We start from the raw sequence: 25,392 nt of genomic DNA on the forward strand, positions 1-25,392 counted from the left end.
TTATAAGGCTCTTAAATTTACAATGATGGTGACTCACTAGAAAAGAAATAAAAAAACAATGGGCAATTGGATTGTTTCCACATTTTGACTATTATGAGTAATGCTGCTCTAAACATCTGCACACAAGTCTGTGTGTGAACATATGCTTTCATTCTCTTGGGCAGATACGTAGGAATTGCTGGGTCACATGGGAATTCTATGTTTAACCTGTGGAAGAATTGCCAAACTGTTTTTCTAATGTGGCAATACCATTTCACATTCCCAGCAGCAATGAATGAGGGTTGCAGTTTCTTTACAGACTCACTAACACCAACTATGGCCAGTCTTTTTGATAAAAACCATTTTAGTAGGTATGTAGTGGTATCTCATTGTGGTTTCCATTTGCATTTCCCTGAGGCTAATGGCAGGGAGTATCTTTTCATGAGCTTATTCATCATTCATGTAGTTTCTTCAGGGAAATCTCTATTTAAATCTCTTGCCCATTTAAAATCAATGGGTTGTTTATCTCCTTATAATTGAGTTATGAGTTATTTACATGTTCTTGATACAAGTCCTTTAAATTATTTGCAAATATTTATATTACTTGCAATATTTATATCACTTACAAATAGTCTTCCCTACTTGCAGCTTACCTTTTCATTTTCTTCATGGTGTCTGTTGAAAAACATTTTTTATTTAGACAAGATCTAATGTGTCATTTTTTTTTCATTTATGGACTATATTTTTGGAGTCATATCTACAAAGTTTTCCCTAATGCAAAGTCGGAAAGATTTTCTCCTGTAAAAATGCTTTATAGATTTTGCTTTCACATTTAGGTCTATGACCTACTTTGAGTTAATTTTTGTGGATAATATGAGGTGTGTGTGTGTGTGTGTGTGTGTGTACGGATATCTTAGGGGTCCTAGCATCATTGGTTGAACAGATCATCCTTTCCCACTGAGTTGACTTGGCACCTTTGTCAAAAATTAATTGAACATGAATGAAAGGATTTATTTCTGGACCCTCAGTTCTGTTCCATTGATCTGTATGTCTATTCTTATGCCAGTACTACACTTTCTTGAATTCTGTAGCTTTATAGTAGGTTTTGAAATTGGGTCTTTTATGTCTTCCAAACTGCTCTTTTACCAAACAATTTTGGTGATTTTAGATCCTTTGCATTTCCATATAGATTTATAATCAGCTTGTCAGTTTCCTACAAATGCCTGTTGGGATTTTCAGTGGGCTTGAGTTAACTCTATAGATCAATTTGGAAAGAAAATTGAGTCCTCCAACCCGTGAACATGAACTATTTCTCCATTTATTTGGATACTCTTTCATTTCTCTCGGCAATGTTTTATAGTTTTCAGCAATCGGGTTTGCACTCTTTTTGTTAAATTTATTCTTAAATATTTATTCTTTTGATACCATTGTAAATGGAATTATTTCCCCTAATTTCACTTTTGGATTGTTTATTGCTAGCATGTGAATATACAATTGATTTTGAAATACTGATCCTGTACCTTGCACCTTTGCAATCTGTCCGTTAGTTGTAGTAGTTTTTTTTTTTTATAGGTTCCAGAGACTTTTCCACATAAAGGATCATGTTGTAAGAGAATGAAAACAGTTCTACTTCTTCCTTTCCTATCCATGTGCCATTGATTTATTTTTCTTTTACCTGATTGCACTGATTAGAACTCCCCATATAATGTTGAATAGGAGTAGTAAGAGTTGTCATCCTTGCCTGACTGGTGTTGCTCAGTGGTTGAGTGTTGACCTATGAACCAAGAGGTCACTGGTTCAATTCCCAGTCAGGGCACATGCCTCAGTCACGGGCTCGATCCCCAGTAGGGGGCGTGCAGGAGGCAGCCGATCAATGATTCTCTCTCATCATCAATAGTTCCCAACCTTCCTAATGCCGCGACCCTTTAATACAGTTCCTCATGTTGTGTGAATCATAATAAATATCTGATATGCAGGATATATTTTCATTGTTACAAATTGAACATAATTAAAGCATAGTGATTAATCACAAAACAATATGTAATTATATATGTGTTTTCCGATGGTCTTAGGCGACCCCTGTGAAAGGGTCGTTCGACCCCCAAAGGGGTCGCGACCCAAAGGTTGAGAACCGCTGCTCATCATTGATGTTTCTATCTCTGTCCCTCTACCTTTGCCTCTGAAATCAATAAAATATATATTAAAAAGAGTTGACATATTGCCTTTTTCCTCATCTTCAGGGGGAAACAATCAGTCTTTCATCATTAAGTGTTATATAAACTGTAGGGTTTTCATAGATACCTTTTATCCAACTGAGGGAGTTTCCTACTGTTTTTAGTCTGTTGGAAAAATTTTATCGTGAATGGATGTCGCACTTTGTGCAGCGGTGTTTTTTTCTGCACCTATTTTGATTATGTGGCTTTTGCTCTTTATTCTATTAATATGGTATATTATACAAATTGATTGTCAGGTGTTAAACCTATCTTGTATCCTGAGACAAATCCCACTTGGTTAGGGTGTATAATCCTTTTTATATATTGATTCATATAGTTTGCTAATATGTAAGAAATTTAGCATCTATGTCTCTAAGAGATATTGATCCAAAGGTCTCCTTTCTTGTGATGTCTTTCTCTTTGGTTTCATACTGATGTTATCTATTGAGTTGGGAAGTTTTCCCCCCTCCTCTATTTCTTACATGAGTTTTTGGAGGATTGGTATTCTTTATTCTTTTAAAAAATGGTAGAACACATCTGAGCTTTATGTGTGTGTAGAGGGGCGGGGGGAGTGAAGGAGTGAGATTTCTAATTAATTCAATTCCTTTACTTGTTAGAGGCCTATTCAGATTTTTCCACCCCGTCTTGAGTCAGTTCTGGTCATCTGTGCTCATTTGTCTGAACATAATCTGCAGAATCTATCCCTCTGTGCTGTGTAGCTGTTTACATCTCTGCTCTGTTTCTTACAGTTTTCTTATTTTTATGTTTTGGTTCAGCTTCTGAAGGCCTGCCCCGATTTCTACCAAGTGGACAGACAATGACGTGGAAGAGCTTACGCTCAAACACCTCTAGCCAACAGGGCTCCACCCTCTGTGGGTGGACCTGTGCGTGGGCTGGGTGAGCATTCAAAGTTCAGACAGTCTTCCCATCTGCCATGACTTTTACTTTATACCGGGCACCCTGAGGTCTCTGCATGTCTGGCCAGGCATGTTTGTGTGGAGAGCGTACCACGCCCCCTTCCTGGAGTCACTCATTTCCAGGATCTCGCTGTTAAATTTCTGGCTGGTTCTCTGGTTTTGGCTCACCTCACTAGGATCTCAACCTGAGGCCAGGAGAGCAGGACTGGCACAGGCTTTTCCCTCTTCTCCTAATAAAGCCAGTAAAGTCAGCCCTGCAGGCAGTGAAGCTGACGGTTTTGTGGCAGGCAAGGAGGCCCTAGACTCAAGTTGTTCTTACCTGAAGCTCCAAAGTTTCTCACAAATAAGCAATTCTCATTTTGTTGTTTGCCTTTGGCCAATTTCCAGAGCCTTGAAATGACTGTTTTTTGACAATTTTGTCTGGTTTTATATTTGTTTTTTGTAGGGAAGATTTGTCACCTTCTACATTCCTTTCGTCTTATTAAAATGCTGGGCCGTGTGACCTGTCTTCTTGTTTTTGTGGTGCTGTTGGTCATTTGGAATCCAAAGCGTATAAGCTGCATTTGTAAAAGTCAGGACTAGACATGGTGCCTGGGAAGAGGATCTGGGTACTGGAGAGGCTGAGAGGTGGGTGGAGACCAGAGGGGATGGAGATAGTGAGCAGGTGTGAGATAGAGACTAAAGGTGGAGGCGAGAACTAAATGTACAGTCTATGGGGAAATGTGAAATTAGAAAATTTAAAAGCCCACCTTCCCATCCCTCAAGGTCACCAACCTAGCAGCTACTGTCTCTATGAGTGTTTCCTCCCAGGCACCTGGTTTGAACGTCCAGTCCTCTGGGGAGTGGGCAGGTATTAGGGTGGGGATGTGAGTGCACTGGCTATGCCACAAGGAAGGTAGGCTGATAGGGGATCACGTACTCCTGGGAAGTGGAAATGGCCTGAACTTCATTCAGCATTAGCTAGGGGGTCTAGAGTCATGACCTCTAGCTCAGCTCTATGTTTCACATAAAAATTTGGCCCTGATACCTTAAAGCAGGGGTTGGTAAATTATAACATCCAGTCTGAATTCAGTTTGTCATCCATTTTTGTAAATAAAGTTTTATTGGTACTCAGCCACACCCATTTGTTTCCAGAATATCTATAGCTGCTTTTGTGCTACGTGGACCACAATGAGTAGTTGTAACAGAGACTGCATGGCCTACAGGCCTAACATATTTAATAGCTTGCCTCTTACAGAAAAAGTTAGCCAATCCTGTGATTTTAAAAAAATTCTTGCCTAAAGATATTTTTTCCACTGACTTTTAGAGAGAGTGAAGCGGGGAGGGAGGAGGGGGGAGAAAGAGAAACATTGATGTGAGAGAGACTCATGGACTGGTTGCCTCCCACACCCAGGGATTGAACCTGTAACTGAGGTAAATGCCCTTGGCTGGGTATCGAACCTGAGACCCTTCAGTTCAGGGTGGACACTAATCACTGAGCCAAACCTGCCAGGACCCCTGTTTTAAATTAAAACTACAGCAGCTAAAGCACTTGCTATGTGGATAGAGTATCACATATAAAATCAGAAGATAGGGGACCAAGCCTGGGGCATGGTCAGTGGATAGAGCATCATAGGAGACAGGGGGTCAAGCCTGGGCACTGCTACATATTAGCAGTGACACCCACAGCAAGCCATTGGCACAAGTCCACTGTGAAATGGGAGTCAGGTGGCCAATTCTGTCATTTGGGATTGTTGTTCAAAAAGACCTACTGAATAAGAAAGCATGTTGTGAACCATGTAGCTCTGTGCATACTGCTGTTCATTTTGACATTTACAGAACACCCGAGTAGACCTTCTAATGGGATCCATTTTTCTTTCAGATTGAATATTACCTATGTACCTTTCATGGGAAGTATGCGATCTAGCATTTCCTTAGGTACTTTCCCTTGGTTTGAAGGCGGAGCAGGAGACCGTTTCTATCACAGAGCAGAGAAAGATGGGATGAGAGAATGCTATGAAAACAACCCACCCTGTGAGACAGGCATGCTGGTCCACAACAGAAGAGTGGTTTGAAGGCCACTGTGTCCCTGCTAGAGAGGATATCACGTGAGGCTCAATCTTATGAATTATTCTGTTCCCATGAAGAGTCTGAGCATGGTAAAGCTTACTACAATAGTAAGGATAACTCAATGGTTGACATGACACTGAAATTTGGGTGAGAGTTTATTAATAATTGTAACACTGAGGCCCTAGCTGGTTTGGCTCAGTGGATAGAGCATTGGCCTAAAGACTGAAGGACTCCAGGTTCGATTCCAGTCAAGGGCACATGCCCGGGTTGTGGGCTTGATCCCCAGTTTGAGGCAGCCAATCAATGATTCTCTCTCATCATTGATATTTCTCTCTCTCTCTCCCTCTCCCTTCCTCTCTGAAATCAATAGAAACATATATTTTTACAAATAATTGTAACGCTGAGTCTGGAATTCCCAGCAAGGAAACATGAATCTTAGGGCTGTCGGCCAAATTAGAAAGTCTCCAGCTGGCTGAGGTTAGAACTCAGCGTGGACTCCTGACCCCCATGCAGAGGTCATCTGTCATGTCCTGGGAGGCCTTCTCAGTGGGGGATGTGATGGTCTTCAAGCCCCGGGACAAAGACCTCATTGTCTCCCCCACCTCGGTGCCTGTGGCTGGACAACCCGCAGAACAAGCTGTGATCACTGCTCACGCTCTGCCTGCCCCTGTGACTTCAGGTCCTGGCATGTGAATGCACAGGCCCGGGGGGTGTTGATTACATGTAATTGCCTGCAATCACACGGCAGGAAAGGACTTCTGAGAGCCCGATGGGGCCAGGGAGGCTAAGCCTAAGTGCATCTGAAGAATAGCAGAGTCAGAGTCCGTCCCTGGTGGCAGACGGATTCCCCGATGGCAGATGTGTCCCAGATGTCAAGGGGCTCTGTCTAGAAGGCTGCATTGCTTGTTTTAACTATTTGTCTGAGTACTACCAGAAATGAAGTCAGAAGATTGGAACTCGGTGGCCAGAGACATGAGTGAGTGGTCAGTTCTTATGATGAGAGGGATTAGGAGGAGAGAAGGATAGAGAGATGAATGAGGCTCATTGAGGGAGAGGAAATCAACAGAAGCAGTTGTGAGTGGGTGAGGCAGGATTGCTCAGAGCCAGGCCTGTGATCACAGGTGTGAGTAGCTAGCTCCCTTTCCATCCTATATAATAAAGAGGCAATATGCAAATTGACTATCACACCATCACAAGATGGAGGTGCCAGAGCAGGGGTGGGGTCGGCTGCTCCTCGTGTTTGCCACTGGAGTCCCCTCAGCCCTGCCAGGGGCCTCCAGTCCTCCTGCACCCCGCACTGAGCTAGGTCAGGCAAGCCGCAGATGGCGGCAGCTGCTGCCCAGGGCTGGCCCGAGGCTCAGGTAACCAGGGCCGGCCGAGGCTTGTGCTGCCAGCAGTGGCAGCAGCAGAGGTGTGGGGCGTGTCACCTTCCCCTGATCACCGAGTCGTCTTCCGCCCCTGAGTGCTCCCGGACCGTGAGAGGGGGCAGGCCAGGCTGGGGGACACCCCCCCCCCCACACACACACACACAAGTGCCTGAATTTTCATGCACTGGGCCTCTAATTGAAAAATAACAGACACCGATTCTGCTTGCATCAAGAGAGCAGTAAAAAGAGGTTGGGCAGTTATGGAAGCATTACTTGAGATATCTTGTAGAACTGAAGGACTGAGATGCCTGCTGAGGAGGAAGTAGAACCAGGAGTTGGATTCCCATGGAGAAAGCAGGTGTTTTCGTAAATGTCATCGTAAGTGTCCTTGTGCAGAGAATCAGAGGATGACTAGACTCACAGAGGAGAAGGCAATGTGAGGACAGAGCCAAGTGCTGGAGGGATGTGGCTGTGAGTCAAGCAATGCGGGCAGCTGCCAGAAGCTGGAAGAGGCAAGGAATGGACTCTCCTTTGGAGCCTCTGGCGGAAGTGTATTCTGCTAACACCCTGGAACAGATTTTGGACTTCTGCGAGCTCATTATAACACGGAGTTATCACGCAGAGTCTGGAACTCCCAGCCTCTGTGGCTACAGCAAGGAAACATGAATCCTTAGGCAGTGAGCAGATTAGAGAGAAAGACTCCAGCTGGCTGAGATTAGAACGGTCAGTGTGGATAACTGTGAGATAATAAATGTCTGTTATTTTAAGCCACCAAGCTTGTGGTAATTTGTTACAGCAGCTATAGGACATAATACAGGCAGGCACTATGTCTTTTCATCCCAGAACTTGTACAGACACACAATATTAGTAGACTAGGTATGCAATACAGAGTTGTTGGAAGAATGAGCCCTCTGGAAGGCGATCTTTGAACCCAGTCAAAAGAGCATATATGAGGAGACCCCCACGGCACTCTATGTTTTTCCTTCCTAGTACTTTTCATAATTATAATCAGAGTAATTCATGTGCACATTCATTGACTATGCATTTCCCCTCTAAGTCTGTGATGGTGGGGACTTTGGAGGTATTAATCTCTGAAGTATCCTCAGAACCTATTCAGCATCGATTACATAGTAGGTGCTCAGCACACATTTGTTAGATGAATGAATATGTGATGAATGAATGCATCTCCTCCAGTGAGCAGATTTTAATCAGTTGTGAAATAAAAACCTGGACTGCTGCCCAAGCTGTATGTAAACTAAAGGCAAACAAACAAAAAACCACCGACCGCCAACCTGTTTGTTCAGATTGTGTACCATCTACCTGCTTATAGGTGTTGCGGACTGATGGAAGGAACTTCATCTTGGACGCCATACAGATCTCCACACCGGCTCGGGCCCTGTCCCTCCCTGGCTGTGGTAAAGCTCGGGCTTGTTCATGGCTTCTTTGAGCCTCAGTTTCCTCATCTACAAACTGAATACATTAACACCGCTCAAGGGGCTCTTCCAATCACTTTGCCTGGTGGCTTGGTCCAGAGGGTCATACATCCTCAGGTTGCCCCATGTCCCTAAGAAATTGACCTGCTCAAAAGCTAGAGACACAGAGAACTGGATTGTCACAGCTTCTGTCCTGCCTCTGAGTCGCAGCTGAGAGGTATTTCTCAGGGAGTGGATGGCACTGTTTCCCAAGTGTTCCTGGGACAGCTGTGCCAGGGACGGTGGAGCTGGCCTTTACAGGCTGCTGCCTCTGAGAACTGGTGTTTTCTTAGGAGAGGTGGTGGTGGTGGTGATGGTGGTGGTGGTGGTGATGGTGGTGATGGTGGTGGTGTGTGTGTGCACGCACGTGCACACAGTGACTTTTACACAGCAAAAAAGAACCAGGGAGCCCACCTGTGTGGTACACCCGTAAAGGCTCAGGTGTGCTGGGCAAGAACACAATGGAGACATTTTTGCCAAAACCATCAAACTCTTTTATTAATCAAGGCCTCCCAAGTGAGACAGCTCTACATGCCAGTGTGTACCACAAGAAAGGCAAGGTCTCATGAAATGACAGGGCCTTCATATCTTCGTGCACAAGTACCATGACTCCTTTCCAGTGGCTCTTGTTAGCACCCCTTTCAAACAGCCTCATGGAAGGTCGCTAACATGCCTGTGACCTTTGCTTCGCCTTCCCTGCTGAGCATGGCTCAGTCTTCTCTCCCTCCTCCAGTTCTCAGGGCGTGTGGATGTGAGCTTGGGCAGAGGGGTCGTAGGTCACACTCAGGCGTAAAGGAAAGCCTGCAGCCTTGTCTGTGGTGGGGCGCAGGGGCACGGGGGTTTCCAGCCTTTGAAGGGGACAACCCCTTCTTCCTTCTTGCAAAGCCGTTTCTAGTGGATAAGAAAGGCTGATTTTACATTCTGAGTCTGTGGATTTATTTTTCCACAATAACTCACATTTTGGAAAATATTCCTGTCCCACAGATTTCTCTGAGGGAGGTGATGGAATCTAGGGAAAACCCCCCTTAAGAACAGGGGAGGACTTATTGAAAGGAGATGGGGGGCTAAGGTGGAGTAGGAGGTACTCTCAGAAGAAAAGAGAGCAGAGCATGAACCCATGAGGGCACCCCCAACTCCTTATGAAGGTTTTCAAATTTTTCATTTTTCTCTTGGCCTGTGTTGACAATTATAGGATACATACAGGGGTTTTTTGGGGGGAAAACTTTATCGAGGTAAAGTTGAGTTATGATCATCTCTACATGTGTAAAGTGTGCCATGCAATGCATATAGACATATGTATACACCTGGGAGACCATCATCACGGTCAAGATAATACCCATCATCCCCATGCTCCCTTGTAATTCATCATATCTCACATTTTGGAAAATATTCCTGTCCCACAGATTTCCTCCTACACGCACACCTAAACAACCAGGGATCTGCTTCCCAGCACTACAACTTAGTTTGCATTTTCTAGAAGTGTATATCAATGGAATCACACAGCATATGATTTTTTTGGTCTGACTCCTTTCACTCAGTATAATTATTCTGAGGTTCATTTATATCATTGCATGTATCCATAGCTCATTCCTCCCGCCCCTCTCCTCCATATGGATATACCACAGTTTGTTTATCCATTTGCCTGTTGATGGACATTTGAGTTGTTTCCAATGGCTGCTTATTACAAATAAATCTGCGATAAGCCTTTTTGTATAAGCCGTTGTGTGACTGTATACTAAAATATACAGTCCAAGTGTTACACACCCTTGTGATATTCTTTTGCCATCCCCAACCTCTGCAAAGCCCGACACGACTGGCCAGTCTCACCTGGTGGTGTGGGAAAACAAGGACAGGAAGGGGCGGTGTGGCTCTCCCCTTCACCGTCCACTGAGCTGGTTCCGTGTGGCGCCGGGCAGCAGAGCGCAAGTGGCACTGCAGGACTGAAGGTGGCTCAGAGAAGTGGCTACACCAAGGGTTTGGCTTGGGAACAGCTCTGAGGCGGGGCCCCTGTGCCCCAGGAAGACTTGTTGGTGGGGACACACTGGCGTGTGAGATGCATATAAAAGAGGTGACGCCCATTGCAAACTCCCAGCGTATCTAAATTCCTTCTGCTGTGTTTGCTTTCCTGATCGCTGTGCTTGCAGGGTCTAGGTGATTTTCCTGACAGTTGGGGATTATCGATAAATAACCTTTGGGTAAAGGAGGCATTACTGTGTTATTCTTTAAAAACCTCAGGCCACCTATTGACATTCTGATATATATCAGTCTTGTGTCTGGGAGGTCTCAGGGTATCCTTCTGACTCCTAAGCCCACCTTGTGGGGAGGACTTTTATTGTCTTACTAGAGGCCCAATGCACGAAATTCGTGCAAGAGTAGGCCTTTGCAACCACGGCGGCTGCCTGGATCCCTCCCTTGCAGCCACTGAGGCTTCCTTGATCTGCAGCTTCAGCCCCAGCTTTGTCTGGAAGGTGGTCCAGGAGGACTTCTGGTCTAATTAGCATATTATGCTTTTATTATTATAGATAGAATGAGCACTGGGCCTCCTTTCATTTTTTTCCCTTTTCCTTTCTACCTTTATTGAGATATTATTGACATATAGTGTAAGTTTAAGGTGTATCCAGTGATGGTTTGATGCACGTATATACTGCGAAGTGATTACCCCACTAGGGTTAGCTAGCACCTCCATCCTCTCACATAATTACCATTTGTGTGTGAGTGTGTGTGGTAACGTATGAATGCTATAGCATCCCTTTCAAATAGCGTCTTTGATGACTGCTAACTTACGTCTATGGGTTTCCCTCATCATCAATTTCCTATTCCCTCCAGAAGGCAAAGGAACAGTGAAACTCCAGCCAGTGGGGTTTGCTTACATCCCACAAGCACCCAGATAACTTGGGAACATCCAGAGGACTGACTAAACATGCTCACTTTCATCTAGTTGCTCGGGGCCACCCTCAGGAAGCCAGCTAGCCTTTGGTACAATCCTTTTTCGCAGACTGTCAGAACTGGAGAGGCTGTGGCAGGCCCTGGTATCCGACTGGGCCGTTTCTAAGAGGAGCCTGAGCCGGCTGCAGCCCAGAGAGGTGAGACGCCCTGCCCAGAGCCCCAGAGCTTATGCGTGGCCATGGTGGGGCTGGACCAGGAACCTAGCCTCCAGGCTCCCACCCATTGCTCTCACCCACTGCTCTCGACTCGCCCCCAGCCTTCAACTCTCATTTAGTTTTCCTGCGCTTAATATGTTTTCCTTGAATTGATTTTTCTCCTCTGCCTCATCCATTACCTTCAAGGTTATTTCTGGTGCTCCTCTCTGCCTCTTTCATTTCGCAGGCTGATTTCCCAGGCTTCGCTGAGGTTGGCGGCACTTCCCACCCCGGGGTCTCCAGCTTTCATTAATGTTCTGCTTCCTCCCACCCCCACTTTATTGTCTTCCCGGGGCCCGTATAACAGATCATCCCCCAAGACTCCTTCACCCCATCTTCCCTCCCCTCTTCCTGCCCCCCAGATGCTGCTATTTCCCATCAGGCATTCTCCCTACCCCTTTCAGTCTATTCCCACCTTGCAAAATCTACTCGTAATGACAACCCTCGGAGCTCATCCTTCAGTGATAATTCAAGGCTGCGCCAGCCACTGGGTGGTGACTACCAATACATCTTTCTGATGGCATTCACTTCTTTCCTCCGCTGGGTCTTCACTGTGTGGACATGTGTCTAGCCGGGATGATTCCTTCTCTCTTAACTATGGGGTAGGTGGGGTCTGCCTGGTACTTGCCAGTAATGGTTGCTGGAGCGTGGATGGTTTGGGATTATGCGTGGAGATGGGAAGAGAGCTGGACTGAGCATCACTCCAAAACCAGCGGTCTAGTTCCGGACCCAGGAGTAATTTGCCCAAAGCCGCACATCTCCTGGGCAGCAGAGTTAGATCTCAGACTCCAGTCTGATTGGTGTCAAAGACCTTGCCCAAAACCATGAGGCACTGCCCTTCCATGACCAATTATAATGGAGGAAAGAGTCCCGAAAATGCTGATAGGGGGCAGGAGCTTCCTGACCCTGATGAGGCGATGGCTGAAGTCTTCCCAGCTGAGGCAGCTTCAGGGCTGGGTCTACAAGGATAAGGGGAGATCTATAGTAAGGAATGGAGTCAAAGGAGACTCTGGATGGAGGGAACAGCCTGGCTTATACAAAGAGGCCCCCAATTCTGGTGAGGCTGGGGAGCAAGAAGCGGGTGGTATGGTCGGAGGGAGGGGGAGTACAGCAGAGAGGGGCGGGGTAGGGGGTCTGAGAGGCTGCACTTGTGAGGTGCAGCGCAGAGGCGAGGCAGCCTTGTGCTACTTGCTTTATTTTGTCAGCTTAAGGAAATCATTCCAGGATCCACAGGGAAAGGTATTTTTTTTTTTCATTTTGCTTTCTGGAGCTTTCTCACATGTTTAACCTGGGAGCCAGGAGAATTAGATTTTATCGACGAAAGACTAAATTAGGTTTTATTTTAAAGACTAAATTAGGCTTTATTTTAAAGGCTAAATTAGGTTTTATTTCAAAGGCTAAAACCATAATGGGCTCTGGGATCGAACCCACCCCCAAGTCCCTCCCCCAGTTTGAATCCTATCTGTATCACTTCCTGGCTATAGGATTTGGGGGCATGTTATTTAACCCTTCTGAGCCTCAGTCTCCTCCTCTACAAAATGGGTTTCTTGGGAGGCTCGAACAGATTGACAAAGAACATTTTGAACAGTGCCTGGCTCTAAACTATCACTCAGAAAGCATCATCGTTATCAGTCATGGGTAAGAATGGTCGGCCACGTGACTTTTCCTGAGCCTCTAAATCTTTATCCAGTAATGAAGGGACTGCAAAATTAGTTCTGCGAGCTCTTCTGGCCTAAGTAATGTAATCCCAAATGGCTCCTTTGGAGAAAAAGTTTAAGAGCATAATTTTAGAGCTTCCCTTTCCTGCTAAAATGAAGAACGAGAATAGCTCAGGGAGCTCAGGAGTTCTGTCCACCAAGCCTTCCCGGAGCTGGAACTCCCTGCGGCTGCTGCCTCCTCAGTGGAGAGAGACAGCACCTCCTCTGGTTGGACAAATGAAACAATCTGCCAATTCCAGTTATCTCATTACCTTAACTTTTTTGTTGGTTTGAGTCTTTTTGACCAAGGTCCATTACCTAAGTGTTTTGATCAAGACTCAGTTCTGTCTCTGCTAAGTCTCTTGCTTGCATGGCTGCCTCCTGCGCCCTGGCCACGTCCCCATGGGGCTGCGCTCCCACTGGGTGTCTGGCGCGCGGCCCCTGGGTGCTGTGTCCAAGGCACATCCTGCCGCTCAGAGGCCGCCTCCCAGGAGACGCACACAGGATCAGTGTCACCTAATTCATCCAGTGACTATTTAGCTCATTAAACAGCAATAGATTCACACAGAAAAAATGAAATTCAGTACACCATTAGCGCTAAATATGCTCCCTTCCTTTGTCTTCGCTTTATTTTCTGGAGGGAAATGTAAGGAGCTCTGCATACTGAGTGGCTCATTGCTGGAGCAGAGGCGAGACGCGGGAAGCATCCAGGCAGAGAGATAAAAGGAGATTGGCTCCAAGCAACATCCCTGTCGCAGGAAGCGAGTGGTGGCGAATCCATATTTCTACATAATAAGCTTTTCTGTGGGGGCCGGAGCGTCCCTCCATCAGCGCAGAGGAGAGTGTCAGGCAGGGCTGGCCGTGCCTGTGGGGTGAGGTCATCGGCCCTGCTGGACTCAGGGGCAGCAGATGGCCGGCCAGCGTGGCCCCTGCAGGTGACTTCCCTTTGCCCCTCCAGCCTGGGCTGAGACAGCAGTGTGGGCTGGGAGCTGGGAAGCGACTAGCTTTTGGAGAATGAAGCTTCTCTACTTTCAAGTGTAAGGATGTTAATTGGCACCAAGTTTATTTAGTCCTTGGTTTGTGGTTAGATTCTTCACGACCCAGAAGTCTTCTGGGAACTGGGAAATGATTTCTTAAAAATCCCAGGCTTTTTACTGTATTCCAGAGTCTTATTCAGATTTCTGTGGTTGAGAGCCCAGCTAATAGCTTACAACTCTAATAGGCTTTTTTTTTTCTTGCCTCAAACATACATATTCCTCACTTAGCTCTGTCCACAATGTCAAGATTTATTTTGGAGGAACCATATCTCCCCAACACTAGCCATGGGTACTGATTTCAATCTCAACTCTAAGGTGAGCTTGGATTGGCTTGGGCCAATGAGTATGTTCCAGCACCAGGCATGAGACACAGTCTGAATAATGATACACAATGCACCAATGAGGTGATCCGCCCTTCTCTCATCCACCTTCTTGGGATGGTGTACCCTGAGGCCGTGAGGTTGGGATCAGTGCAGCCCTTTTGGCTCTCTTGACGTGGGGCATGCTGAGCGTGACGCTGGCACAAAAAGGAGGCCAGGTTGGAGAGAACCAGGGCTGGCTCGCTGATGATAAATCTCTAGAAGAAACCATAAATGAAGGCAGAACCACTTCTGAATTCAACAGTTGTGTCAGCCAAGTCCTCTGTTTCACTTTGGGCCTTTTTCCCCCTTAATTGCAAAGGGAAGTTGTGGAATAATAGTCCCATCAACCACAGAAATGGGGAAAACCAATGGCCAAGGATACTTGATTTGGTCTCATCAACCCACCATATTCCTTTCTGTTTCAGCACTGCAGAGTCTATTAAAGCTAATGTTTATGAAAAAGACGTGCCAGAGCTAACTCACATGCTAAGATTTATTTACCCTCCCGCCCCCAATGACCCCATGAGGTGTGTATTGTTATTAACTCCACTGTAGAGATGAGGAAACAGGTACACAGATATTAAGTAGTTTGCCTAAGGCTACAGCACCAGTAAATGGCAGGGCCGTGGTCTAATCTGACATCAGACTCCTCATATCCCCTACAATTGTGGTGTTTCATAACTCTACAGTTTCCAGAAACAGCCAATGACTCTCCCCACTGGGGACTATCTACCATCTAGCCAATTTCCTTGCCCAGAGATTTCTCAGCTTTTCTCAGTTCCATCTCCTTTGCCCAACTTCTCTGTTGCATCCTCAAATCCTCCTGCCTCCTCCTCTGAGTCTGACACGCCGGCTGCTGGAACATCTCTCTCCATGATGCTTTATCAGAATGCAACCAGCCCACCCCCACCTGCCTTTCAGTCCTTGCTTTTCCAGAATAGCCCCAGAGGCAAGTCTGACAGCCCTCGGCAGCCCTTGGTTAGAGTCCTTGGAAACAAACACTAACATTCCCCCAGGTTTAGATCCACAAGTTGAAATCTTGTTCAGTTTGTGACATGCTGGTTTTGCCCAGGTCCTGAGGGAAGCGGGGAGTTGTGGGATGTTTCCTCATTGCCCCTCTCTATCTGTCAATTCCAATCTCCAGGCACAATCTTAACTCTATAAAGAGTCAGTTCCCCAGAGGCCCTCCAGGTTCTCACATTCTGCCTTCCCACACTTCGATATTCCCCAGGGTGCTGCTACATGGTTCTGTCCAAACTCTTCTGGCTCTGACCCACCCCTTATGTAATGCGGAGAAAAGGATTTGAGATGGATTCTGCCGGGCATGATCAGGGCACTAAGGGAGTCATGAAGAAGGGCACACATTGGCAAGCACTGGGGGCACTGCCCAAAGCATCATATTTCAGAGTAAACTGATAGCCAGGCTGTCCAAAGGGCTCACCATCCTCTAGAACAGGGGTGGGCAAACTTTTTGACTCGAGGGCCACAATGGGTTCTTAAACCGGACTGGAGGGCCTGAACAAAAGCATGGATGGAGTGTTTGTGTGAACTAATATAAATTCAAAGTAAACATCATTACATAAAAAGGTACGGTCTTTGTTTTCAATAGTTTTATACATTTCAAACCGGGCCGTAGTTTGCCCATGGCTGCTCTAGAATCTACTGACAAACACATGAGAAGGGTGTGTGTGTATCATGTACCCCAGCCATCCTGTCTCTTATCTATCCCATCTATATTTAGACATTGGCTTATCTCTTTGAATAAACACATACATATGATTATACATGAGAGGGTCACTTTTATAAACCACATAAGGAAACCTTCAGACCCTTAACTGTACCGGTTATACCCTAGTTCCATTTACTCACCAATTGAATAAATGTATTGACCCACACATCACACATTCATCTAACAAAATCTTATTGAACACCTACAGGTGCTACTGTGTCAGGTAAGCATGTCAAATTCCTGGCCAGGGGGTCTCGAGTTTGACATGCGTGGTGTAAGGCATTGAGAATATAAAGATGACAAACACATATTTTTTGCCCTTATAGTTCAAACTTTAGTGGAAGAGAGAGAGAGAGTATTTCAGTCCATTTAGGCCAGCATTTTCACAAATAACATAACCATAGGGTATCATAAGAGCCCTGGTGAAGGGCCAGGCTTTGGGAATCAGAAAAGACTTCCTAGCAATGGTGACAGTTAGGATTAACAGCTGAGAATCACTGTGGGAATATTAAGAATTACTTCCCAGTATCTTCCCCCTCGTAATAGAACCCACCAGGCTTTAACTGGGCACAAGGGCAAAAGGATCATTTCCAGTCTCTCTTATTTCTTGGTGTAGCCGTGAGACTAAATTCTAGTCAGTCAATAGGATATGAGTGGAAGGAATGTGTACGTTTGGTTACAACCTCAAAACAAGGTACCTTGCCCTTTGCTTCCTCTCTCCCACTCTCCTTGGGTTGGAATGTGGAGACTATAGAAGTGACCTAGCTCTGACCATATGGATAAGGCCCTAATGCAGTGGTTCTCAATCTGTGGGTCGCGACCCCTTTAGGGGTTGAACGACCCTTTCACAGGCGTTGCCTAAGACCATCAGAAAACATAATATTGAATATATAATTACATATTGTTTTTGTGATTAATCACTATGCTTTAATTATGTTCAATTTGTAACAATGAAAATACATCCTGCATATCAGATATTTACATTATGATTCATAACAGTAGCAAAATTACAGTTATGAAGTAGCAACGAAAATAATTTTATGGTTGGGGGTCACAACATGAGGAACTGTATTATAGGGTCGCGGCATTAGGAAGATTGAGAACCACTGCCCTAGTGGATGACACAGCTATGAGACAGAAGAAAATGGGGTCTCTGGATGACTCTATGAAGCACAGTCACCCACCAATCCTGGTCCTTCAGCCACTGCACACAGGTGCCCCCTTATACTAGTAATAGTAGCTTAACCTGGACCTTTACAAAATAACCAGCCACCCACAGGCTCAGCTCTACATAAGAAATTCAGCCTGATTAGATATGACTTATAGTTGGTGGCCCACTTCTACTTCTGCAACTTTCTAAATAAACTTTTGCTTGTATTTGAGTCTTGACTCTGAATTCTTTCTTACCCAGAACTCAAGTACTGAGGTCTAACATCTGTTGCCATTCACCACTAACACTTTGAATTTGAAACAGGGCCTTCGATTCTCATAGTTCTTGATCCTGCTTGCTCAATGACTTCCGGGATCTTCGGTGAAGTATGCCCCATTTCTGGCCAGATTCTATGAAGCCTCTATCGAGCCCCAGACCCCCTTGGGGTGGTGGGACAGTGATCTGGGTAATATAGTATTTGAACCCACATGGAGGGCTACTTGTTAGTGATATTTGGGGAAGATAATCAGATATTCACACTCCTAAAGGATTCTACCTTTTCTTCCTTTCTCAACCCCTCTCCCTTTAATGTTTTTATGACATCAGTAGGTATCTGGACATTAGCTCTCCTACTGGACTCATTAACTGAAACTTCACACTGAACCCTCAGATAACCCCCTACCTTCCAAGCATTTGGACAAAGCATCTCTAGACCCCTGAATCACCAGATCCTCTGAGTCATGACTTTCCACAAAAGTCCTAAGACTTCTTTTCTGCTGAGGAAGAAACTTCTGCCTTTAAATGTTTTGTTTGCCCTCAAGTCCATTTGAATACAAAGATACAGTGGAATCCCATTAAAATAATGTCTGGGGCAGGAGATACCCAGATAAAAGGCAGGAAATGGCCCTATTCTTTATGCCAAGCTCGGCTTGGAGCTGACAGTTCCTGGGTAACTTTGGGAAGCAGGCTGTTAAGAAAAAGAGTGGCCCATATTTCATGCAGCCTCCAGCCTCACCTGGCTGTTTTTATTAGGGGCTTGTTAGAGGGAGAACACACCAGGACAGTTTATAGTGCTTTCCCTCACATGCTGAATTTTCATAATTGTTCAACAGGAAAATCGTTTCTTGGACTGAAAAATGTAAATTCTCAAGTCACTCCTGGAAAGGTAGTAGGTGAGGGATCTTGGAGGGTGAGCTTTGATGCTAAGTAAGCTTATAAGTCCCAGAGTTGGAAAGGTCTGACCACTCACTGGAGATAGGAATGATCTGGGACCCAGAGAGGAAAAGGAATGAAGGCCCAACCTTATAGGAAGTGGTGGCCGAAGCAGGACCAGAAGTGGACTCCTGACTCTGGTCCCCATGCTGTCCCCCCTCGGTCATGCCTGACTTGGGTGGGGATGTGTAGGAAGGTTCTACACCAGAGTATTCTTGTTGATGTTAGAGTCAAATCTTAAAGATGATGAGAACCAGACAAAGAAAGTATCTTCAGGCTGAAGCCAGGGAGGATGTAATCAGACATATGAAAGGACTTCTTGAGAATGAGGGCATCAACATGCAGGGTTTAACGTAATGTTTAAAAACAAAGGTGAATTTGGAAAGGATTATCAAAGTGATAAAACATATAGAGAATAGGTGACATGAGGGACATCTTCCTGAAAGTTTTAAAGGTAAGAAAATCATGAACTACCTTGGGTTAGGTCAAATACCCCAAAAGGTGGGAGTTTGGACCAGAGAGCTGGTCTATGATTCTAGACTTACTAGATGAGTCTTGAGTCTTCCTCAGTTCTCAGGATTGATGACTCAAAGGTATGACTTTTTAAAATATATATATATACAGAGGCTGTGTCCTGGAGAACTAGAGATGCTAATTAGTATCTATTAGTAACTCAGAGGAAGCTCTGGGCAGGGGTGACCTAGAGACTGATGCCTATGAATGGCCCGAGTAGCTCTGAGCCAGACCTCAGCCAGAGACCAGACTGCAGTGCAGCCAGCAGGGCCCAGCCCCAGGGGCCACAGGTTGTGGTACACAAGGCACAGCCTGTGGGCCTAGGCCAGGTGGGTTGGGGCTCAGGGCAGGAAGCCAAGCCAAGCAGAAGGGCAGAGAGCTTTAGGAGCTGGGGCAGCAGGCAGGGCTGCCACCCTGGCCTGGGCAGCTGGGTCTAAGGCCCTGCAGATCCCCCAGCACAGCCCGGTCTGCACAGAGACCATCATAAGATTTTTCCCCAGACCCACTCTCTGAGTTTCCATTGGGGTACAGGCAAGACTATGGCAGGAACTGTGTCATGAGTCATCTGAGGGGGCTCTCTATAGGCAGCAACGGGACACAGTGAGCTGTTTGGAGACAGGTGGGGGTGGTGGTGATGGTGGTGGTGGTTAGAGTCACAGCTCTGGATTCCAGATTCTCACTGGTCAGCTGTGGCCTTGAACTGGGCACATGATCTCGCTGAACAATATGGTGATAATAGCACTCTCCCTTCCTTTCAGAGTTAGGGGAAGCATCTGACCTGAGACCATGAACAAAAGTGCGCAAGGAAGCCCTTGCTGCCTTTTAAGTAAGAAAATATGGTCACCTCTCTGTTGTCTACTTAACTCTGAGGGTGGAGAAGGAGAATTGGATGTTTTAACATTTTTAATGCAACAGCTAAGGCACTGTGTATCTGCAGGGTGTCAGGCACTGTGCCAAGCATTGCAGGAAAACAAGGATGCCTCAAAGGTTGCGCTTTGAAGGGCAGGGCTGGGCGCTAACGTCTAGTCAGGGAGATTCATGCACAACCAGTTATAATGCAAGAGGCAAGGCGGAATGGAATGAGAGTTGAGGGAGCACAGGCCCGGAGTGGCTGCAGGGACTCAGAGGGAAGAACGATTCAGTATGACCAGGGAGCTTCAGAAAGGGGCTCACGGCGCAGCTGGTATGTGAGCGAGATCATGGAGGAGAGCTGTAATTGAGAATCCAGCAGAATCCAGCCGAGAGACCATCAACCATGGGTTCCGGTCTTTAACCAACTTATAAGGCGCTAACTAATGCTTCCAAACCAAGACTGTACATCTGAAGCACCCACAGATCATAGAAATCATTTGCAAAAAACCAAACTGAGAGCAGGGCCTGAGTGTTTGCATAATTATTGATGTCCCAACCCCAGGTGATTCTGATGAGCATCTTTAGTTAAGATCCACTGCTCTACACCATCTCTGACCCTTTGGTTCAGTGGTTCTCAACCTTCTGGCCCTTTAAATACAGTTCCTCATGTTGTGACCCAACCATAAAATTATTTTCGTTGCTACTTCATAACTGTAATGTTCCTACTGTTATGAATCGTAATGTAAATATCTGATATGCAGGATGGTCTTAGGCGACCCCTGTGAAAGGGTGGTTCGACCCCCAAAGGGGTCACGACCCACAGGTTGAGAACCGCTGCTTTGGTTCTTACTGGCATGGGCGGACCCAGAGTTAAGAGGTCCCTTTAACCAGGACATGCTTTGGAAAGCAAATGCATGCTTCTCCATCCTGAACCTTTAAGAAGTCGTACACACCCGATCACCTTGAAACTACCTGCCTATGCAGGTGAAATAAGGACACCCTTGCGGGGTTCAAGGCGCCCACCTGTGGTCCCTGTACTTGCTTCCCCTGCCTCTATTTCCCCTCTGGCTCCTGTTTCTCATGTTCTTGTGTTCCTGTTTTTACACATGATCTGCAGAAGTCCTGGATCTTGTCCATTCCTCCTCTGCTTAGGGATTTCAAGACTATGTTCTGGATCTTTCCATGGCCTGTCCACCGGAAGCTCAGCAAAGAGATGGTTTGGTTGCACCAGACAGGCTTGGAGAACATCTGAGGGCTAAGGGTGTCCCGCATTCCTTTTTTGACACTTACCCTGAAAAGATTGGCACAGTGACTTCCAGTCATATTTGTCCTTTCCATGTGCTTGAAAAATATTTTTGAAAAGTATTGTTCACTGGAACAATCTTTGAAATATATTGTTCATGGGAGCAATTTGTGATCATTAGTGTGAGAGGCCTGTTCAAAGCCCTTTGTGTGTGAGGAGAATTACCTGGAGGGGTTGTTGCGCTAACTTACCGACTCGGGGACTTAGTCATGTGAACAAGTTAGCTGTTGACAGGTGTCACTTGCCTTTTAGAAATTTGGCAAAATAGGCCTCCCTTTGTGGGTTCTGTTGACACAGTGGGTCTTGGCTGGTTCCCTCCTTCCAGCCCTCGGGAAAAGACTTAATCTCGCCAGAGCTGCCTTTCAGAAGCAACTTACACATGCATTTCAATGAATTCTACAGGCTATTTTTTCTTTTTAAAATTTTCTCTCCCCTTTTTTTTTTTTAAATCAAGTCTTTTGTGTTGGGAACAGGACTAGATGAGAAGCTGGAAATGGAGAGATCAATGAGATTGGATCATCTGCATTTAAGTTGCTTAATGAGGAGGGATGACATTTATACACATGTTCTATCTACAGTACCTTGTGCTGTTAGAAAGGTACCATGTAGAGTGGACATAAGGAAAAGCGAGAGCTCATCTGTGGTTTAAGAAAACAAGGAAGCTTCTGAAAACAAAGAGATTCTGGCCCTGGCTATGTGGCTCAGTTGGTTAGAGCATTGTGCCATATACCAAAGGGTGGCAGGTTTGATTCCCAGTCAAGCCAAAAGGAGGCGGGTTCAATTCCCAGTCAGGGCACATATCCAGGTTGCAGGTTCGATCCCGGTCAGGGAAGGTATGGGAGACAACCAATCTCTCTCCCTCTCCCCCTTTCCTCTCTCTAAAGTCAATTAAAAAGAAAAAATAGGAACTACCACTTCTTGAGAAAAAAGAAAATATCTGCCTTTTCTCATAGGAATGGTCAGACTTTGAGAGGATAACAATATCTGAATACAACCTAAGAAACATATGGTAATTAAGAGAAAGAAGAGAATGGAAATGTATCACATATCTTAGATAACCACAATAAAGGTTTGGATAATACTAATTATAGCAACAACAAATGTCTTTTGAATACTTGATGCCAATCACTGCGTTAAATAATTTATATGTGTTATCTAGTTTAATGAAATCCTCCCAACTAGCCTACTAAGTAAGTAATCTATTTCCCCACTTCTCAGATAAGTGAACTGAGGCTTAGAGAGATTGGGTAATTTGCTCAAGGTCTTACGGTGCTGGAATTTGAACCCAGACATGTAAACCAGTGACAATTAACGGCTATTACTTTTTGAACACCTGCCGTGCACCCTGCACTTTGCATAAGTCATCCTTTTCACCTTTAAAACAACCCAGGAAAGCAAGTATTGCAGTGCTGTTTTGCATGGGAGGAGGTGTGTGCGTTTTGCTCATTTAGACAGTCATTAAGTGGAAGGACTGGAATTAGAGACCAGGTCAGTCTGAGCTCCAAAGCTCATCTGCTTTTGACATTGCCAGATTCTTGCTCCTTCAATAAATCCTTGAATGTCTTAACCCAAAGGGGTGGCAGTAAACATGGGTGTTCCAAGACAGGCTGCCTGGGTAAGCCACTTTTGTAATGAAATGATTGCTCCACATTTGCTTAGGGCTGGAGATGCACTCTGACTGCCTGGAGGAGAGAAGTAGGGAATTTGGGGCGGCTGGTAAGGAGGTGAGACGTTGAAGCTAGTTGGTAAATGACAAGAGATGGGTTTGGGAAAGTAGTGGGGTGAGCTGTAGGCAGCCTGGGGCTCTGGAGTCCAGCCATCCCAGGCTCTAATTCTGGGTGACCTTGACCTATTTAGTACCCCATTCTGAGCCTCCGTTTTCTCAGCTGTAGAATGGCAATATCGACACCTCCTCTGTAGGGATGTGGTGAAGAATAAATGAGTGCAGAGTCCGGCCCTGGGCATGCAATAATCAGTAAGTACCTGCTTGCTGCCCTGTTTACTTTCACTCCTGCTGGCTCTGATCAGGCTAGATAGAAAGAAGAGGCTAATTTTTCTGGGTAGGCAGGATCTGATGCCAGCAGTGTGGCCTCAGGGCACAAACTGGCATGGGAGATTCTGGCATAATATCCATCTGTTTGCTTCTTTCTGCAGGCCAGTATGCTAGTTTCAGGAGCCTTCATCCAAGCACTAATTCCACCTAATTGGTTTGAAAAGCACCGGATGGATAAACATCCGTCAGCCTACCACTGTGATAACACCAGTGACATTTATGCCTAAGATCAAGGAGGCAGAACGAATGGCAATCAGACCTCAGGTCCCTGGCCAGGAATGACAGCCCAGACAAGGCAACCCCTAAGCCAGGAAGTGTCAGCCCCTGGGGGCAGGCCTCCGGGTGCAGCAGGCAAGGATGAGAGACACCTGGGCCTTCTGGACAGTAATGAAATGCTTGCAGGCACACTTAAGAAGTGGACTAGATTTGTCCCCACCACAGAGAAGTGATAAGAACACAGGACGGGGTGCTAGGCAAGTTACTTAACCTCTCTCAACCTCTGGTTTCTGCCTGTGAGATGAGCACCATGTTTTGGGCATGAAACGAGAGGAATAAATGAAGAACCTAGCACAGTTCATCAACTTTCTGGAGATCCAGAAATGCTACATTTTTTCCCCTCCATTTATATTTTTCCTTTCTCCTGGAATCACCATTTTCTTTGTCCAAAGAGCCCAAGACCTATCTGTGTATGGCCTATTCACAATCCCAGGAGTACACCCCATTCATCCCTTCATTCATTCATACCATTTGCTCGTTCATGCATGAATTATGTTCTGGTCACCGAAAAAGTGCCAGATCCTGGTGGAGGAGCCGCATACAAAAATAATGAGACCTCTCCCCTGCCCTTGAGTTGGTCAGAGGAGAATGGAGGACTTGCGTTGTATCAGACAGGATCCCAACAGGAAGCGGATGGCACCTTCGGATGAAGATAACTCAAGGGAGGTGTGTTTACAAAGGGACTCGTTATAAAGCCATGGGTGGAGGCCCCCAGCAGCACAGTTGCCACCACCTCCAGGGCCAGTGGTAAAGGAAGGGAATGGGTCCTGGAACCCAGAAGGTGAGTTATCACAGCAGGTCACCTTGGGAGGAGCAGTGGCCTTGTTTCTGTCAAGGGACACAGGCAGCCAAGGCAATATCCCAGGGAGAGAGTCCAACCCATGGGCTTGTCTTCTCCTCCCCATTAGCTGATATGATCAGAAGTTCAAGGGCAACTAGCTCGTCCATTCGGTCCACAGTGGCCAGCTAGCCAGGGTGGAGAGTCAGGCTGAGAAACATGGAGAGTGGCTCTGGAGGGGCAAGCACATGATGCCCAGCATATCCAGTGCAACTGATTCCCAGGGGCTGTGACCTAGAATGGTGAGGGTGAGAACAAGGAGCCTTAGAAGGAAGTGAGTCATCCCCCCATTCCTTTCATTTCATTCTATTGTCCTTCATTCCCTAATTCACAGGGGAGAGGAGTGGTTGGGCAGCTGACTTCCCTGCCTCAGATCTGTGTCCTGTGGCTGCAGTGATCTCTTTAACACACACATCTGGCTGCCTTTCCCGCCCCCCTCTCCCTCCACCTCATTCTTCCACCTCCACCAACACTAAAACTCCCTTTGGGCCTTCGAACCATTTCTCACCGTTGCTCAGACCCCAACCTGAAACATTTCCCTCCTCCTTCCTCTTTGCCTAACTCTTAGCTGACCTTAAGAAAACATGACCTAGCTGTTTTGGCTCAGTGGATAGAGCATCGGCCTGTGGACTAAAGGGTCCTAAAGGGTCCTAGGTTCAATTCCCCTCAAGGGCACATGCCCGGGTTGTGGGCTTGATCCCCAGTAGAAGGCATTCAGCAGATAGCTATTCGAGGATTCTCATCATTGATGTTTCTATCTCTCCCTCTCCCTTCCTCTCTGAAATCAACAAAAATATATATTTAAAAAAAGAAATCTTGACCTACTTAAACATTCAGAAAGGTTTAAAGAATAAAAATCAGATACCCCCCCAAAAATCAGACACCCACGTAGCTACCACCTGTATTTATTAAATGTTGAAATTTTGCCACTTTTGCTTCAGATCTTTTTTTAAAGAAACGAAACATCCCAGATACCACGGAAGCATCTATTATACTTCTCTTCCTGGAACACTATTTTGAGGTTACAGTATTCTACCCATCAATGTTCTTAATTGTTTGCTGGATAGCTCTGCTTTTAAAAGGTATATAATTATAGACATCCTTCTGTTACTTGCTTTTTCCACTCAACATGATGTGGGCGTTTTGTTGTTTTGGTTTGTTGATTTGGACATAGTCTTAAGAGACTTTATTGGCAGATGGATTCCCTCTAATGACAAGGGGCAAGTAATGATG

General features: G+C 45.8%; 1 protein-coding gene and 1 pseudogene across 1 annotated transcript in view; one reads left to right on the plus strand and one right to left on the minus strand.

Moving 5' to 3' along the window:
• The window catches only part of LOC102757989, a 113,332-nt pseudogene extending 101,942 nt beyond the window's left edge, over positions 1 to 11,390 (plus strand).
• The window catches only part of ASIC2 (acid sensing ion channel subunit 2), an 815,352-nt gene that overhangs the window by 327,427 nt on the left and 462,533 nt on the right, over positions 1 to 25,392 (minus strand). The window lies entirely within an intron of this gene.

The sequence above is a fragment of the Myotis davidii genome, unplaced genomic scaffold (assembly GCF_000327345.1).
Source record: "Myotis davidii unplaced genomic scaffold, ASM32734v1 scaffold699, whole genome shotgun sequence".
In the NCBI taxonomy this organism is placed as follows: domain Eukaryota; kingdom Metazoa; phylum Chordata; class Mammalia; order Chiroptera; family Vespertilionidae; genus Myotis; species Myotis davidii.